The 17,126-nt window shown below is 44.7% G+C and overlaps 1 protein-coding gene across 4 annotated transcripts in view; it reads left to right on the top strand.

The window, feature by feature from the left end:
• The first annotated feature begins 3,681 nt into the window (after positions 1 to 3,681).
• Positions 3,682 to 17,126, top strand: part of BFAR (bifunctional apoptosis regulator) — a 34,151-nt gene continuing 20,706 nt past the window's right edge. The window contains exon 1 of one of the 4 annotated variants that reach the window (XM_042921502.1): positions 3,682 to 3,757. The gene's annotated coding sequence lies outside the window, so the exon portion shown is untranslated. The other 3 variants (XM_042921501.1, XM_042921504.1, XM_042921503.1) reach the window with 3 other exon arrangements.

The following is a 17,126-nucleotide window of genomic DNA, read 5'->3' as shown; positions in this document are numbered from 1 at the left end:
GGCGACTTCCGGAAACAGCGCGCGCCGGCGCGCGTCACGTGTGTCTGCGTCAGCGGCGGGGGCGGGGCCAGCCTGGGCTCCTTTCACTACTTCAGGGCTAGAGAAGGGGCGTGACTATGGAAATCGCCAAGACGTGGGCTAACTTGCGAGGCCAGACGTGGGACGGCGAGTTCAGATTAAGAAATAATCATGTCTTCACGCTCAATTGGTGAACAAATATTTACTGGCGATATTATGCGCCAGGCGCTCTCAAACGGGTGGGGATACAGTGTTGAACAGAGGAGACAAAATCTTTGCCCCTTTGGAGCTTAACTTGGGGGAAAAGGGGGAAAGTCAGGCAGGTATCGAACTTGCCACTTGGAAACACAATCAGCGCTATGAAGAGCGAGAGCCCGGTGCTGCAATAAAAATAATGGCGGGGAGCGGGGGCCGGATAACTGGAGGGAGGGTTACCTAAGAGAGGTGAAGAGAATACAAAGCTGAGACCTACTGCACTAGCCACTGGGACTGGCGAACAAAACAGACGAAGTCTTGGTTTGGTTGGTTTGGAGTATACTGTGGATCCCCAGAGCCTACAACGGTGTCGATACATAGTAGATGCTCGATAAACATAGCTGAGTGAATTAATTCACTTTCATCTTTCACAAAAGCCGACTATGTAGTTGGTTAAAAGACCAGCTTTCAAAGGCTACCTTTGCCATTAATTAGGTTTGGAACGTATTCATCATTCCTAAACCTCGATCTTCTCATCCACTAAATAGGCTTGAGGATAGGTGATGATGTCTGTGAAGTGTAGAGTGCTGCGTCAATGTAAGACAGGATTAGAGTTGTGCCTTGCCACAATTCCCTTGCGTTCACACCTTACTTTGACACTTATTGAGTACAAAATCCGTTCTGTTTTTTGAAAAAAAAAAAAAAAAAAGATGACCATTTCCCCACCAAAATGCAGTATTAAATATTCTAAAGAACACATAAGAGTCTGGCCATATTTTCCCCACCAATTCCCTCAACAAATTCATTTCCCTTGCCTCATTCAGTGGAAATTTACATATAGGTAATTATGTCAACTATCTTAACGTGAACAGCGGAGAGTAAATGTGAATTCTAGAGTTCAGGGGAAATGGGAAGGAGAAAAATATGATAAGTAGTCGAACCTCAGGCTTGAAATATTTCTCTGCCTTTTTTTTGTTTCGGCTTAAAAAGTGCAATACAGGGTGCCTGGGTGGTTCAGTCAGCTAAGCGTCCGACTCTTGATCTCAGCCCAGGTCTTCATCTCAGGGTCATGAGCCCAAGCCCTGCTTTAGGCTCCACACTGGGTGTGAAGTCTACTTAAAAAAAAAAAAAAAAAGTCAAATACAGAAAGTACTGAACATATATGGCACTTAAATTTACATTTTAAGTAATTTAAATAATTTTAAATAAGTAATTTTAAGTAATTTAAATAAAATTTAAGTAATTTAAATAAATATCAAAACTTGCTACAAAGCTACAGTAGTCAGAACAGTGTGGTATTGGCATAAAGAAAAACCTAGAAACCAATGAAATAGAGACCCTCCCCCAAATAAACCCTTGCATTTAAGGACATATGATTTACAAGTGTGCTGAAATCACTCGGTGGGAAAAGAACAGTCTTGCCAGTGATAGTGTTGGGAACACTGGATGTCCACATGGGAGAGAATGAAGTTGGATCCTTACTTTATACCAAATAAAAATTATATATAAAATAAAAATTAACTCAAAATATGGGCACCTGGGTGGCTCAGTTGGTTAAGTGTCTGACTTGATTTCAGCTCAGGTCATGATCTCAAGGTTTGTGGGATTGAGCCCCACACTCTGCACTGAGAGAGAGGAGCCTGCTTGGGTCTCTCTCCCTCTCTCTCTGCCGCTCCCCTGCTCACACATGCGCTCTCTCTCTCTAAAGAAATAAATAAACATTTTAAAAAATTAACTCAAAATAGATGAAACATCTAAATGTAAGAGGTGAAACTATAAGACTCTTAGAAGAAAACATAAAGCAAAAGCCTCCTCACATTGTATTCGGCAATGATTTTATTGTCTAAATATGATACCCAAAGCACAGGCAGCAAAAGAAAAAATAGATGAATCAGACATCAAAATTTATGACACTTGTGCATAAGGGAAAGGATACTATCATCGAAGTGAAAACGCAACCCATGTAACGGGAGAAAATATTTGCAAACTGTATATCTGATAAGGGACTAATATCCGCAATACATAAAGGACTCCTACAATTCAATGACAAAAAGCAACCTGATTAAAAAATAGTCAAAGGTCTTCAATAAACATTTCCCCAAAGATGTACAAATCACCAGTAAGCACATGAAAAGATGTTCAGCATCACTAACACAAATCAAAACAGTAATGAGATATCCTTTCCCATCCCCTCCCCTTTTTTTGACGCAAAAAAAGGGTGGTTTTATTAAAGCACTGGGACAGGACCTGTGGGCAGAAAGAGCTGCCTTTCTTTTTTTCCAATCCTTTCACATCCCTTCGCTGAGAAATTGAAACCCTTGTGTGCTGTTGGTGGCAAGCTAAAATGGTGTGGCCGCTGTGGAAAACAGTATGGAGATTCTGAAAAAATTTTTAAATAGAATTATCATGTAATGCAGCAATTCCACTTTTGGGCATGCACCTAAAAATATTGAAAGCAGAGGCTTGAATAGGTATTTGCACACACATGTTCTTAGTGGCACTATTCACAATAGCCAAAGGGTGGAAACAACCCAGTGTCCATTAACAGATAAATAAACAAAAAGTTGTATATACTTAGAATGGAATGTTATCGAGCCTTACAACGGAAGGACATTCTGACACGTTACAAGGTGGATAAACCTTAAGGATATTATGCTAAGTGAAATAAGCCAGTCACAAAAAGACAAATACAGTATGATGCCACTCACGTGAAGTACCTAGCGAAGTCACATTCACGAAGGCACAAGGTGGAAAGGTGGTTCCCAGAGGCTGGAGAGAAAGTGCGGGTTGGAAATGTTTAATGAGTATGGATTTTCAGTTTGCTAACGTGAAAAAGTCCTGGAGATGGATGTTGATGATAGATGTACAACTACGTGAAAGTACTGAATGCCACTAAACTGTACACTTAAAAAATGGTTAAAATGGTAAATTTTATGTCGTATCACACACACATACACACTGACACTAATTACCCTCCAGAAAACGAGTTCACACACTCCCTGCCCTAGCATAGGACCAGTCTTTTAATTCCTTGCCAATCTGTTATGTTAGAAAGAAAAATGTCACTCCAAATGATCAGTTTAACAAACTCCAGGCCAGTGGTTTAAAAGTACCCAGCATTAATTCTCAACGCCCCGAGACAATGGGAGAAAAAAAGGTTCATAAAGTCACTTTAATTCCCGTTCTTAACACTACAAAGAGAACTTCCGCCAAAGTCCTGGGATTTTCTGCAAAAAAAATCTTTGTGGAGAGTACAGTTGGGTCTAATTTAAGTTCTGGGTAAAGTTGTTTCCTCCAGACACAGAAACAACCTCCCAAGAGGACCTGAACCAGACACCCGCCTCACCCTCTGGGTGTAACGCCACCGTGGCCCCGAGTTTATTTCTAGAGAGGAACGGGCGGGGCTGACGGTGGCACGCATGCGCCGAAATCCTCGGCCGGGGAGTGGCCGCTCTAGGCAGCGGGGAGGTCGCGGGGTTGAGAGGGTTGGGAGAAGAGTGCGGCTTCTCCTCTATGGTCGTGGGCCGGGGCACTCTTCTCCCCAGTAAGTCTTCGGTTACTTCCGGAAGTGAAGTGGCCACCTCTTCCTCCGCTTCCGTGGGGGTCCGGGAGGCGGGCGGCGGCCGGGTGGGCCCGGAAGGAACAGAGTGGTAAGCTCCAGCGTGGCGGGAAAGGGCAAAGGGAGGCCCGGGCTGCATTTCGGGGCGGCGTATTGAGGACGGCTGTGGGGGAACGGGTTAGAGAAGCTGGTCCGCAGGGCTTTCCTCGCCCAGGCCCGAGTCCTAAGCATCCGCGGTCTCGGCCACCGGGCCCGGACCCCGCGTGGCCAACTTCTCCGTCCTTTCCCGAGAGCCCTACGTCGGCAGGGCGGATCGCCGGGACTTGCCTGCGTCCCCTCAGGGGTCAGGGTCAGAGCCTACCGCTCCAAGATCTCCCCAGGGCGGGAGGGAGGAGGCATCGCTTCCACACATTTTGGAGTGGAACGAAGGGACGCCTGCCCCTCAGGAGCTCTTGCCGCAGCCGTTGGTTGCGCGTCCAAAATTGATCAGGTTCGTGCTAGACTGAGCTACGGGTCTGATTGGAGAGGCAGTTCCTGCCCTAACGCGGAACGATTGCTCCCGTTATAAAATAGGGTAACGGACGCGCACAAAAGGGAAAGTGAAACCCCAGAGTCGCACTAGGGTTAGGCTAGAACACAGCTGTTATGATTCCATGCTCACGGCTTCTAATGGGAACTTGTACAAAAAGTTCTCGTTAAAAGAAAATATAAAGAGGGGTAAATGAAGATCAGGCTGTGTCTAGCCGAGGCTCTTTGGCGGGGCAGGAGACGGCCCCCCAACTTTGGTGGAGAGGTGATAAAGTCCAGACACTGTCATGCCCTCAGCTGTCGCCGTTGGGTCCTCCCCGCTAAAGCCCATTGGTCGGTCCTTTGGGGGTGGTCTTGATGTCACCCTCTGAAAGGCCAATAGAAAAGAGGTTTGCTCTGTCCTCCGGACACGCCCCAGAGCCGGCGCAGAGCGCACGTGCGAGTTAGGTAGTTTGGTTTGTTTTTGTCCCGGCTGTTTTGTAAACAGCCTGTCCGGGTGTATGGTGTGTTCTGCGTTTCCCTGCCTGTTTCCATAAACGAAATGGAAAAACTGTCTCCTCCAGTGCTTGGCACTGACGCCAGTAACGTAGCTGATATCAGTAAGGGCAACTATTAATCATTCTATCACTATTCAGAACTCTTCTTTGACTACCTATGGATAGAGTTTGTTATTTTAAACCTCCTTCAGAGTGGATATTATTATCCTGAACTTATGAATGAGAAATATGAGGCTTAGGGAGAATAAATGTGACCTGTTTGGCACCCAGGTCTCCATTCCTGGGAACATAACGTTTTAAGTATACAAGCCTCTCAGGGGAAATAGCCATCTAGGAGATGAGTAAACACACAAAAGTTACAGTAATGCACAGAGGCAGGAAGGATTAATTTGGGTGTGAGTGGAATTAGCCATTAAAGACTTTCCAGTGGCAGGTGATTTGGGTCTTGTCAATTGAACACTTTTGACCCAGAGATGGTGCATAGCTGGGTTACAGATGAAGGAAACAATGTGACGGAAAAATGCCCAAGGAGCAGGAATTAATAGATGGGACCAAAGTGTAGTGTGTGAGTAGATGAGTAGTAGGGGATAATTGTAATAATAGTAATAACTAACGTTTACTTTGCACTAATGTGCTGGCCACTATTCTGAGTGCGGTGCGTGTATTATTAACTCATTTAATCCTATCAACAACCCCATCAGTAAGGTAGTATTAATATCCCAGTTTTACAGATGAGGAAACTGAGGCACACAGATTAAGTGACTTGCCTGATATCACACTAGTGATTGGTGAGCTGGGATTTGAAATCGATCATTCTGGCTCCAGACTTTGTGCTCTTGTTTTTTGGTTTATTTTTTTTTATTTTTTATTTTTTTTTTATGATGTGCTCTTGTTTAAAAAGTTGTGTTGGGGTACCTGGCTGGCTCAGTCTGTAGTGCATATGACTCTTAATCTCAGGGCCATGAGTTAAAGCCCCACATTGGGCATGTAACCTACTTAAAACAAAAACAAAAGACCTCATTAAAAAGTTCTGTTGATTTGTGGACCATAAAGATTCTTAAATGACAAGCTTACAACTATGGGTTTTAGTTTTTCACGGTCAAGACGGTTTTGAGCAAAGGAAATGTTTGATCAGAATTTTGCTACAGCAGGATGATTCAGGCACTGGAGAGAGGAGAGATTGGAGAGTAGAGGAAATGAGCTTGAAAATGTTATTTAAACTTTATATTGTTCACACGTTACCTATACCTTGTCTGAAACATATATTTAGGCACACACGTGTTTATTTATTTGTATGTAGCAACTCTCTAGTTCCCAAACTTCTGTGTGCATTAAGAATCTCCTAAGGGGCTTATTTAAAATGTACACTTCTGGGGGACCTGGGTGGCTCCATCGGTTAAGCATCCAACTCTTGTTTTTTTGTTTTTTTTGTTTTTTTTTAGTTTATTTATTTATTTTTGAGAGAGAGCCCAAGCAAGGGAGGGGCAGAGAGAGAGGGAGACACAGAATCCAAAGCAGGCTCCAGGCTCTGAGCTGTCCGCACAGAGCCTGACACGGGGCTTGAACGCATGAAACTTTGAGATCATGACCTGAGCTGGAATCAAACACTTAACTACCTAAGCCACCCAGGCACCCCAAGCATCTGACTCTTGATCTTGGCTCAGGTCTTGACCTCAGGGTCATGAATTCAAGCCCTGCTTTGGGCTCCATGCTGGGCATGGAACTTACTTAGAAATAATAAAATGAAATAAAATAAAATAAAATGTACATTCCTGAGTCTCTCTGTCAGATATCCTTTTTCATTTCAGGTTCACAAAACTCAGATGATTATGTCAGAGGTTCTAAGAAATTACTGTGATAGGGAGTCAGATACATGCTGATTTGATTTTCATCTACAAGTATCCAGAACCCATCCTTGTGCCAGCTACTTCAAATACGATGATAGAATTCTGTGGCTTGGGTTCCTCATCTCAAGAAGCTCAGAATTTGATTGGAGAAGGAGAGACTACTCAAACCAATAATTAAAGTATGGTTTCTAATCAGTTTTTTTTTTTATCCCAAGTTATTGGACATCTACAGCATTTAAAACAGGATAGGTCGCTGAATATACGCCACATAACATAAACAAAAGAAGAGTCTCTAGGGAGAGCCAGGACACTCTTCTCAGTGTTCTCTTGTCTTGCCCAACATCCCTCATGAGCAGTGAATCACGGGGTCTCAAAAGTTCAGGCAGCACGTCAGCCAGTGCGCTAGCTAGCTATCTTTGCCCTAGTAACGTCTGACTCCGTCCAGAAAGAAAATATTTTTGGACAAGATTTTTTATGGGAAGAGCCTGGAAGTGCTTCTGTTGTGTTCATGAAAGCCACTTTCTGCCACCTACAAGAGGTGTACACAATATTCTCTTATTTTTGCCATGTATGGCCTTTGCCTTGCTTACATTTCGGCACATTTCATTTCACAGTCACTAGAAATGTGTGGTCACTCTTTGGACATTTAAAATGTCTGTAGTATTCTACTCGTGTTTATAGTGGTGTCCCCAGAAGTAGACCTGGGGTGCCAGAAATAAGGGAGTTCCCAACTACTCTCACCACTATTTGTTTGTTTGTTTCTTTCTTTCTTTCTTTCTTTCTTTCCTTCTTTCTGTTAACTTTTAGAAACAGGGGCGCCTGGGTGGCGCAGTCGGTTAAGCGTCCGACTTCAGCCAGGTCACGATCTCACGGTCCGTGAGTTCGAGCCCCGCGTCAGGCTCTGGGCTGATGGCTCGGAGCCTGGAGCCTGTTTCCGATTCTGTGTCTCCCTCTCTCTCTGTCCCTCCCCCGTTCATGCTCTGTCTCTCTCTGTCCCAAAAATAAATAAACGTTGAAAAAAAAAAAAAATTTAGAAAGAGTGCTAGTGGGGGAGAGGGAGAATGGCGGGGTGGGGTGGGGAGAGAGAATTTTAAGCAGACTCCACGCTCAGCACAGAGTCAGACGCAGGGCTCGATCCCACCACCCTGGGATCATGACCTGAGCTGAAATCAAGAAATCAAGAGTTTTTAATGCTCAACCGGCTGAGCCACCCAGCACCCTTCACCCCAGTTTCTCTTGTGACTGCGTCTGCTTGTCTCACGCAACACCATGCTCATCGAGTCAGAGTTCATGTTCCGAAATGCAGTGGTGTTGTCCCTTCCTGGTTTATTTTCTGCAGTTTGGATTTCTCAGCTTTTGTAGTAGTAGGATAGAGGGGCCTATTAATCCTTTGAACCAATAACGTATTGGTTACCTTATTGGAATAATGTAGTGCTATGAGGTCAGGCTTTAAGTCAGACCATGGTTTAAATTTTTTTTTAATTTTTTTTTAATGTTTATTTTTGACAGAGAGAGAGAGAGACAGAGCATGAGCAGGGGAGGGGCAGAGAGAGAGGGAGACATAGAATCCGAAGCAGGCTCCAGGCTCTGAGCTGTCAGCACAGAACCCGACGCGGGGCTCGAACTCACGAACTGTGAGATCATGACCTGACCTGAAGTCGGACGCTCAACCGACTGAGCCACCCAGGTGCCCCAGAAGTCAGACCATGGTTTAAAACCTGGCTCTGTCCTCTATTAACTAGGCCTCCATTTTCTCGTCTGTAAAGTGGAGATGAGAGCAATAATCATCTCATAGGATCATCTTTCACATGATAAGCTCTCAGTAAATGCTAGTGGTTGTCATTCTTCGTTGCTGTCAGGTAATATGTAATGAAGAGAAGTAAATGACCTAGTTAAAAGACGATATAAAGGCAAAATCTTTTTATTCTTGCAGGGAAACATCTTGGCTAAGTAGTGATTGAGATCCTCTTTTCAGGTTAGAATCCCAATAAATTAGTCCTCCAAAAGATTACTCCTAAAACATTAGGTATGTCCTATCGTCACAATAAACGTCTTGTTGAACAAAAAGATAGAACCATAATTATATGTCACTGAACAAAGTAGTTTGAAGATTATGACTTCTAAAGAGTTAACGATCACTATGTGACATCTTTATTTCATTTATTTAAATTCAAGTCTGTTAATATATAGCGTAGCATTGGTTTCAGGAGTATTTAGTGATTCATTGCATGCAGTCTTTATAAGCTGAGATATAAAAATCCTCCGTTTAAACTCATTATGAATGCATTCTTCTTTGAACTCAATGACAATTACTGTATTAATTGACCTCGGGGTGAGTAAAGAATCAAACAGTTAATGGCAGTAACACCACCTCCTTCCACCACTTCCTCTAGATGATTCTACAGATCGGTACTTGACCAAGTCAGTTTTCCTTCCGAGGGAGCAATAGCCACGTTTATTGCCAGTTCTTTAATCACACAGAATGGCTGATATGGTATTCCAGGCCTTTTGTTTCCTTCCGAGATTTTTCAGATAACTGTACCATGTCAGTTAGGTATTTCTTGTGGAAACACGGAAAAGGTTCCAGTGCTAGAGCTCTTGCAGTTGCCCAAGTCGTGACACTGTGATAATTGTTTCCTGTCAATTGTGCCAACAACTGACCCGTGAACATTTTAGAAAAGCTCAATGACCCAGTTCGTTCATGTCGTGCTTTCTAAGACTTTATGCCATTTCTTGACCCTGAAATTTTAGAGATGGCGTTTCCCTCAGGAAATAATATCTCTCCAGGTGTTTCTAAAAGTTACATTGGTGAGGGGCACCTAGGTGGCTCGGTCGGTTAAGCATCTGACTCTTGGTTTCGGCTCACATAATGATCTCACGGTTCGTGGGTTCGAGCCCCGCAAAGGGCTCTGCGCTGACTGTGGGAAGCCTGCTTGGGATTCTTTGTCTCCCTGTCTCTCTGCCCCTCCCCCACTCCCGATCTCTCCCTCTCTCCCTCTCTCTCTCTCTCTCTCTCTCTCTCTCTCTCTCTCTGTCTGTCTCCAAAAAAATAAACATTTAAAAGTTACACTGATGAGATGTCAGAATAAGTTGTTGATTATATGGCCTGAGCATGCGAACAGCTTTTGGGATTCCTCACTTGGACGGTTTGGGAAGTGTCCCGCCAGAACCATGATGTGGAAGAAGAGACCACAGTTACTGAATACTCCTTTTGTGCTGGTGCCTACACGCGTCTCCTTAATGCTCACGACAGCCCCGTGAGGTCGGAGTGGGAACCCCGTGCCTTCTATATGCTCATGTGAGACTCAGAGAGAGGGAGTAATTCGCCCACAGTCTCATGGCTCATAAGTAGTCAAGGGGGGCACTCAGAACGTGTCATCTGACTTTAAAACTGAGAAGTATACATCATTGTTATATGATACAAGTAAACAGAAGGAAAAAAAATGGGGTGTAATTACAGTGTCTCAGAACCCGGAAGTAAATACCTCCAAAATATTAAAACAGGCGTTTTAAACGCCTGTACTAAATATGTGGTTCACAGAAGAGCCCACAAACTCTTCATTCATTTTGACCTAGGTCTCTGGGGAAATGATGAGGAAAAAAAGCCAGCCTAGAATCTTTAGACTTGCCCTCCGATTCACCCACAGCCTTTCACACACGGAGTCTGCCGAGTAGGGGTGTCCGACCTCAGGGTCCGTAACAGAATAGAAGCAATAGCTCAGAAAACTTGGTGAAAGACCTCAGAGGCAATCATTTTCCCAGCAATGATGATAAACAACCTGCCAGCAAATCCAGAGACAGGGAGACTCTCAGCTGATAGAACTCCCAAAGCTTACCAGCCTAAGACCAGTTAACCCAGAAACATCATAAGCTCATCAGTAGACTCTGCCGGCCTCTACGGAGGGGTCATGAAAATGCAAATAGCCCCCGAGGTCGGGGGAGGAACACAAGTGGATGAGGACTTGCAAACCAGGGCAGATAGGCCCTCCCTGAAGAGTGCAGCTGCTGAGTTACGCAGCTTGTGACAATTCTTGTCACTCCATATGCAATCCCAGTCTTGCTTGATAGGATTTTTTTCAGGAGAAGCCAAGAGTCTGCATTTTTATGTGAAATCAGATTTTTTTTGAATTTTTAAAAATTTTTTTATAAAGGTGCATGTATCCTTTCCTTTTTAAAAAAAGTTTTTAATGTTGTTTTTTTTTTTTTTAATTTTTTAGGGGCGCCTGGGTGGATCAATCAGTTGAGCGACTGACTTCGGCTCAGGTCATGATCTCACAGCTTGTGAGTTCGAGCCCCACGTCAGACTCTGTGCTGACAGCTGGGAGCCTGGAGCCTGCTTCAGATTCTGTGTCTCCCTCTCTCTCTGCCCCTTCCCCACTCATGCTCTGTCTCTCTCTGTTTCAGAAATAAACATTAAAAAAAAAAATTTTTTTTTTTTTAACATTTATTTATTATTGAGATACAGAGAGAGATAGAGCATGAGCAGGGGAGGGGCCGAGAGACGGGAGACACAGAATCCGAAGCAGGCTCCAGGCTCCGAGGTGTCAGCACAGAGCCCGACGTGGGGCTCGAACTCACAAACCACGAGATCATGACCTGAGCCGAAGTCGGGTGCTCAACTGACAGAGCCACCCCTGTTTGTTTATTTTTGAGAGAGAGTGGGAGGGAGAACCAGGGAGAGGCAGAGAGAGAGAGAGAGAGAGAGGGATCATGAGGATCCAAGCAGGCCCGTGCTGTCAGCACAGAGCCTGATGCGGGGCTCGAACTCATGAACCGTGAGATCATGACCTGAGCCAAAGTCAGACGCTTAACCAACTGAGCCAGCCAGGTGCCCCTGAAATCAGATTTTTTTTAAAGGCCAGCACCTAATTCAAGAGAAAGGGAGAGAGGGACACCATGTGAAAGCCTGCCTGAAGGCCAGATGTCACCACAGTGGAGTGGTGGCTACTGGTGTTGAGACTGTTCCAGGACCCAGAGGGTGGGAGTGCATGACAGTGATACTATGTCACTGTGGAAAGGCTCACCTGGGTTCATCGTGACCGCTCCAGGACCAGTGGGATGGTGAACATTTTAAAAGTCTTTATCCTAGTGGATAAACAGTTTTTAACCTTATTTCGGTCTTGGTCCTCCTTGAGAGCCTAATAAAAACTATAGATTTCCCGGGGTGCCAGGCTGGCTTAGAGGAGTATGCGACTCTTGATCTTAGGGTTGTAAGTTCAAGCCCCACGTTGGGTGTAGAGATTACTTAAATAGGACTTAAAAAAATTAAGTAAAACCTATCGACTTCCTTTAGGCAAGAGTTCATATTACATCCTCATAAGGACAACCACAAGCTTGGCTTATAATTTCTTTGCATGCACAGACCTCTTGACGTGCCTTATAGACATCAGTTAAAGACCCAAGTTTTTATCCAGAAACCACAGCTCTTCAGAGTGGCTCAGTCCCCAGAGGTTTACTGTACTCTTCAATGCTGCGGTGTTCAACCTGTCATTTTAATCCTGTCTCTGTTTACAGTCTTGCAGACTTTTCCGAACTCAGGCATTCTTCCCCTTTAGCTTTGAACTAGATAATTAACACTTGTCATTTCACGTGATGCTTAAACACAAACCAAAGTGTATCCGTGTGGACCGGGCACAGGGGTTGGAAAAGGGAATGAATCTCCTCCCCCAGTCCTACCGATGTTCCCCCACCCCACCCCCCCCCAGCGTCCTCTCTGAGGCCTTCTAGACCCGGGGGTGGGGGGGGGGGTACAGCAGGCTACAGGGACGTTCTCATGTGTGCTTACTTGTGCAGGAAGTCAGAGCCAGCAGAGCCTCTCACCACTCCTGCCATGGGCCGAGTTTATACCGAACATCTGTAAACATCCTTGGGAACACTGTGCTCCCAAGAGGCCTTCAGTCATTGCCAGTGCGGGAGGGTGTGTTGGCCCACACCTTGGAAGTTCAGGGTTTGAACTGCGTTTTATCCCTGAAGAGCACTTTCTTCCCCGGAAAGTGCTGTTTTCCCTCAGGGAAGTGACCCAAATGCAGACAGAAATAGCAGAAAAGATCAACTGAATTTGGTTAAGATGTGGACTCTTTTCTCTGTTCGCTTTCACATTTTGGATTTAGGGGAAGCTAGAACTAGCAAAATTCCCAAGATGTAATCCAAGTCCATGCCGTTTCTAGTTTGTTAAAGACAGTCATAAGACAAAGGTAGTGACCACCTCAGCTTCTCAAAATACGACTTAAAAATATGCTTTAGGGTCACCTGGGTGGCTCAGTTGGTTGAGCTCCCGACTGCGGCTCAGGTCATGATCTCACTGCTTGTGAGTTCGAGCCTCGCGTCGGGCACTGTGCTGACCGCTCGGAGCCTGGATCCTGCTTCGGATTCCGTCTCCGTCTCTCTGCCCCTCCCCTGCTTGTGCTCTATCTCAAAAATAAACATTAAAAAAATTTTTTTTAATTTTAAAAAACATGTTTTATTGATTTATTTTTTTCAGTTTATTTTTTAATTTATTGTGTGAGAGAGAGAGAGAGAGAGAGCAAGCAGGGGAGGGGCAGAGAGAGACAGACAGACAGAATCCTAAGCAGGCTCTGCTCAAACTCATGAACCACAAGATCAGGACTTGAGCCGAAGTCAAGAGTCGGACGCTCCAACTGAGCCACCCACGCGCCCCAAAGGTACGTTTTAGATGTCAGCATGTGGTTTGTTTTCTCTCAGGAGAAATAAACTTTCAGATCGGGTAAGCTGGGAACGACTGGTACCTTCTAGTTTTCAAAGGCTGATTGGTGAGAAACTAATTTCAGTACAAAGTTGTCATTTCTGTGCAGATTACTCGCAGGTGCGTACAGTGGCCTCATTCTTAACTCCCAGCTGCAGTTTTGTCCCTCCAGCTGCTTAGTAGACCATCCTACTTGGGAGTCGTGTCATCACCTCGAACTCACCTTTTCTAAAATTCAACTTAACCTTCTCTCTGAGGCTTACTGAAGGGTACCTCTCTTCCTCCCCAGCTCTGACACCTGGCCAGCATCTTTGGTCTTTCTTCTCTCTCATCCCCAGAGCCTGTAAGTTATTTCTTTAACAGCCCTCAGATAGCCTCGATCCCTTTCTTTATCACTTGTCATTCTTGTGCTGTTTTCCCTCTTTATCCCCTCAGTCCCAGAAGTGATGAAACATTTTACTTCTAGGATGTCCTAGCCCGTCCCTCCTTCCTGAGGAGATTTATCATCCTCTGGCACCGCTTTGCTGATCCCATTGCCTCTGAAACCTTTCTCTGCTCCCATTGGCCCACCTCTCATTACCTAGGCACACACGACCCCATATCAGACCGGTAGCTCTGGGTCACTCACTGCTCCCCACGAAGGCACTGAGTCCGGCCCATCTTTCCTGACCCCTCCCCTGCCCCTCCTTCACTTGGGATCTTTCCTCTGACACTGAATCCTGATGAGATCCTGAATGTACCTAGAAGGCAAGCCCAGTGCCCAGCTCGTAGGAGGTGCTCAGTTAATAGCAGTGGTTCAGTTATTTCTTTCCTGGGATAATGGCCCCCTCGTGGCAGTTGTTTAATCAATATTAGCCAGATAAAGGAACTACCTTATGTAAATGATCCCTTTTTCTAAAAATCTGTATAAGATCTCCCACTTAGCAATGTGAAGGGACTGCCTATAGGAAAGCACTAAGGAATTTTTTTAGTGTTACTAAACATACAACTGATAAGTAAATATGATCAGAAATGATTTAGAGTTTGTCATTAAGAATATTTATTTGAACTCTTTCTTCCAAAAAGAACAGCTTTTTTTTAAGATTAAAATTTTTTTTTTTTTTTTAGTTTATTTTGAGAGAGAAAAAGGGTACACTCTCCACACTGACAGTTGGAGCCTGATGTGGGGCTCGAACTCACAAACCATGAGGTCATGACCTGAACTAAAATCGAGTCAGACACTTAACTGACTGAGCCACCCAGGCACCTCAAGATTTTATTTTTATTTATTTTTTATTTTTATTATTTAAGTTTATTTATTTTGAGAGAGAGAGCCCAAGCAGGGGAGGGGCAGAGAGAGAGGGAGAATCCCAGGCAGGCTCTGCACTGTCAGCACAGAGCCTGACACGGGGCTTGAGCTCACGAACCGTGAGATCATGACCTCAGCTGAAACCCACTGAGCCACCCAGGCATCCCGTCCCCCAGATTTTATTTTTAAGTAATCTCTGCACCCATCGTGGGGCTCAAGCTCACAACCCTGAGATGACGAGTAGCATGCTCCAGGGTGCCTGGGGGCTCAGTCCGTTGTGCATCTGACTTCGGCTCAGGTCACGATCTCATGATTCATGGGTTCGAGCCCCACATCGGGCTGTGTGCTGACAGCTCAGAGCCTGGAGCCTGCTTGGGATTCTGTGTCTCCCTCTCTCTCTGCCCCTCTCTCACTTATGCTGTGTCTTCTCTCAAGAATAAATAAACATTAAAAAAAAATTTTTTTTTTTAAATAGTAGCATGCTCCACCAACTGAGCCAGCCAAGTGCCCCAAAAACAACAGTTTAGGCTTATACAGAAGGTGGTCCCCCTCTTTACTATAATTTATTATTGTGAATAACAGTATGAATGTAATTATTATATTTTAAAATTTTATATTTTATATTTAATCCTTTAATTTTATATTTATCTTTACCCAATTGTCTTTTTAGTACTGATGAGGACCTTTATTCCACTTTAACACTGAGTTTAAAATTTAGCTGTGTTTATTGTTGGAGTTTAAAATCCCCCACTAGTGTTGTGTCAAAGGGAATACAATATATTTTTTACAGTTTTAACGTTTATTTATTTTTGAGATCGAAAGAGACAGAGCATGAACGGGGGAGGGGCAGAGAGAGAGGGAGACACAGAATCAGAAGCAGGCTCCAGGCTCTGAGCCATCAGCCCAGAGCCCAACGCGGGGCTCGAACTCACAGACTCACAGACTGTGAGATCGTGACCTGAGCCGAAGTCGGACGCTTAACCAACTGAGCCACCCAGGCGCCCCTATTTTTTACAATTTTATATGTGTTTTTGTAATTATTTTAATATACATTTTTATTAAAAACAACTTGGTATATACAGAAAACCAAAATAATCACGACCCTCCCCCACCCAGCATACCCAGACCCACTACAAATACTTCATTGTATTTTCTTCTTTGTTTATAGATGTGCTTGTTTATTTTAATACTTATTTATTTTTGAGAGGAAGAGCAAGTGAGGGAGGAGCAGAGACAGAGAGACAGAATCCCAAGCAGGCTCCATGCTGTCAGTCCAGAGCAACACCCAAGACTTGAACCCACAAAGCCTGAGATCGTGACCTAGCCAAAACCAAGAGTTGGAGGCTTAACCGACCGAGCCACCCAGGTGCCCCTATAGATTTGCTTATTTAGACTATAGTAGTCTAAGGGTGCCTGGGTGGCTCAGTCGGTTGAGTGTCTGACTCTTGACTTCAGCTCTGGTCATGATCTCACAGTTCGTGAGATAGAGCCCCAGGCTCCACACCGTCAGGGATTCTCTCCCTCTCCCTCTCTCTGCCCCTCTCCGCCCCTCTCCTGCTTGCACGTTCGCATGCTCTCTTTCAAAATAAATAAACATTCATAAATAAGTAAAATATGGTATTCTACAAGCATAATATGTCACTCAATAAAAGATAAGATTCTCATGACTGTATTTGAAAATCAGGCAAATTGCTACCCTATATGGTTTACTTACCACATGTCAGGCTTTGTAGGATCAGATACTTCACTTGCATTCTCCTGTTCAATTCTTAAACCTCCCAGTGGGGGTAAATGCTATTCTTACATGTGCACACACACACACGCACACTTAAACACGAGGAAGCTGAGACTCCCAAGAAGTCCAGACCCTACAGCTAGCGAATGGCAGAGATTTAGTAAGAACGCAGGCAGCCCTACTGCAAAAACAAGAGCCCTTCTCTACATGATCGCTGTGGGTGATGGAGAGTGATTTACTACTTCCTTTCTCTTCGCAGTAGCGAGATGGAGAAACCCTTACTCACCAGGGCCTCCGCTGTCTTAATACCAGGAGTAGTGTGAATAGTCATTGCGTTAACCCCTGTTGACACCATACACCGTCCCTGCCACTTTACTTTCAACCTCTCTGATCCTCACAAGAAACCTTGGCGGTTTTTATACTGTTAACTACCATTTCACAGTTGAGAACACAGGGCTCCGAGAGCTCAAGTAACTTGTGCACAGTCACAGAGCAAGCGACTCTAACTCCATGGTGTCCTGCACCGTCCTGCCTCTCAGTAAAACGGTCTCCTAAGACCCGGATGAGAACGAGAAGATGGTCCTCTGCCATTTGCTTATTAGCGACATTGGCATGTTTCTGTGGCACCCGACTGGCCAGATCCAGAGGGCATGATGTGTGTTCGGGTTGAGTTGGGAGGAAAGGGTATATTGAGCCTCTAGGGAGTTGACCTGGCACAGGGCACCTCACAAAATAAGGCTTCACTCACTTCTTGGT

This window comes from Panthera leo, chromosome E3 (assembly GCF_018350215.1).
Source record: "Panthera leo isolate Ple1 chromosome E3, P.leo_Ple1_pat1.1, whole genome shotgun sequence".
Lineage (NCBI taxonomy): Eukaryota > Metazoa > Chordata > Mammalia > Carnivora > Felidae > Panthera > Panthera leo.
This window is presented reverse-complemented; position numbering and strand designations above follow the sequence as displayed.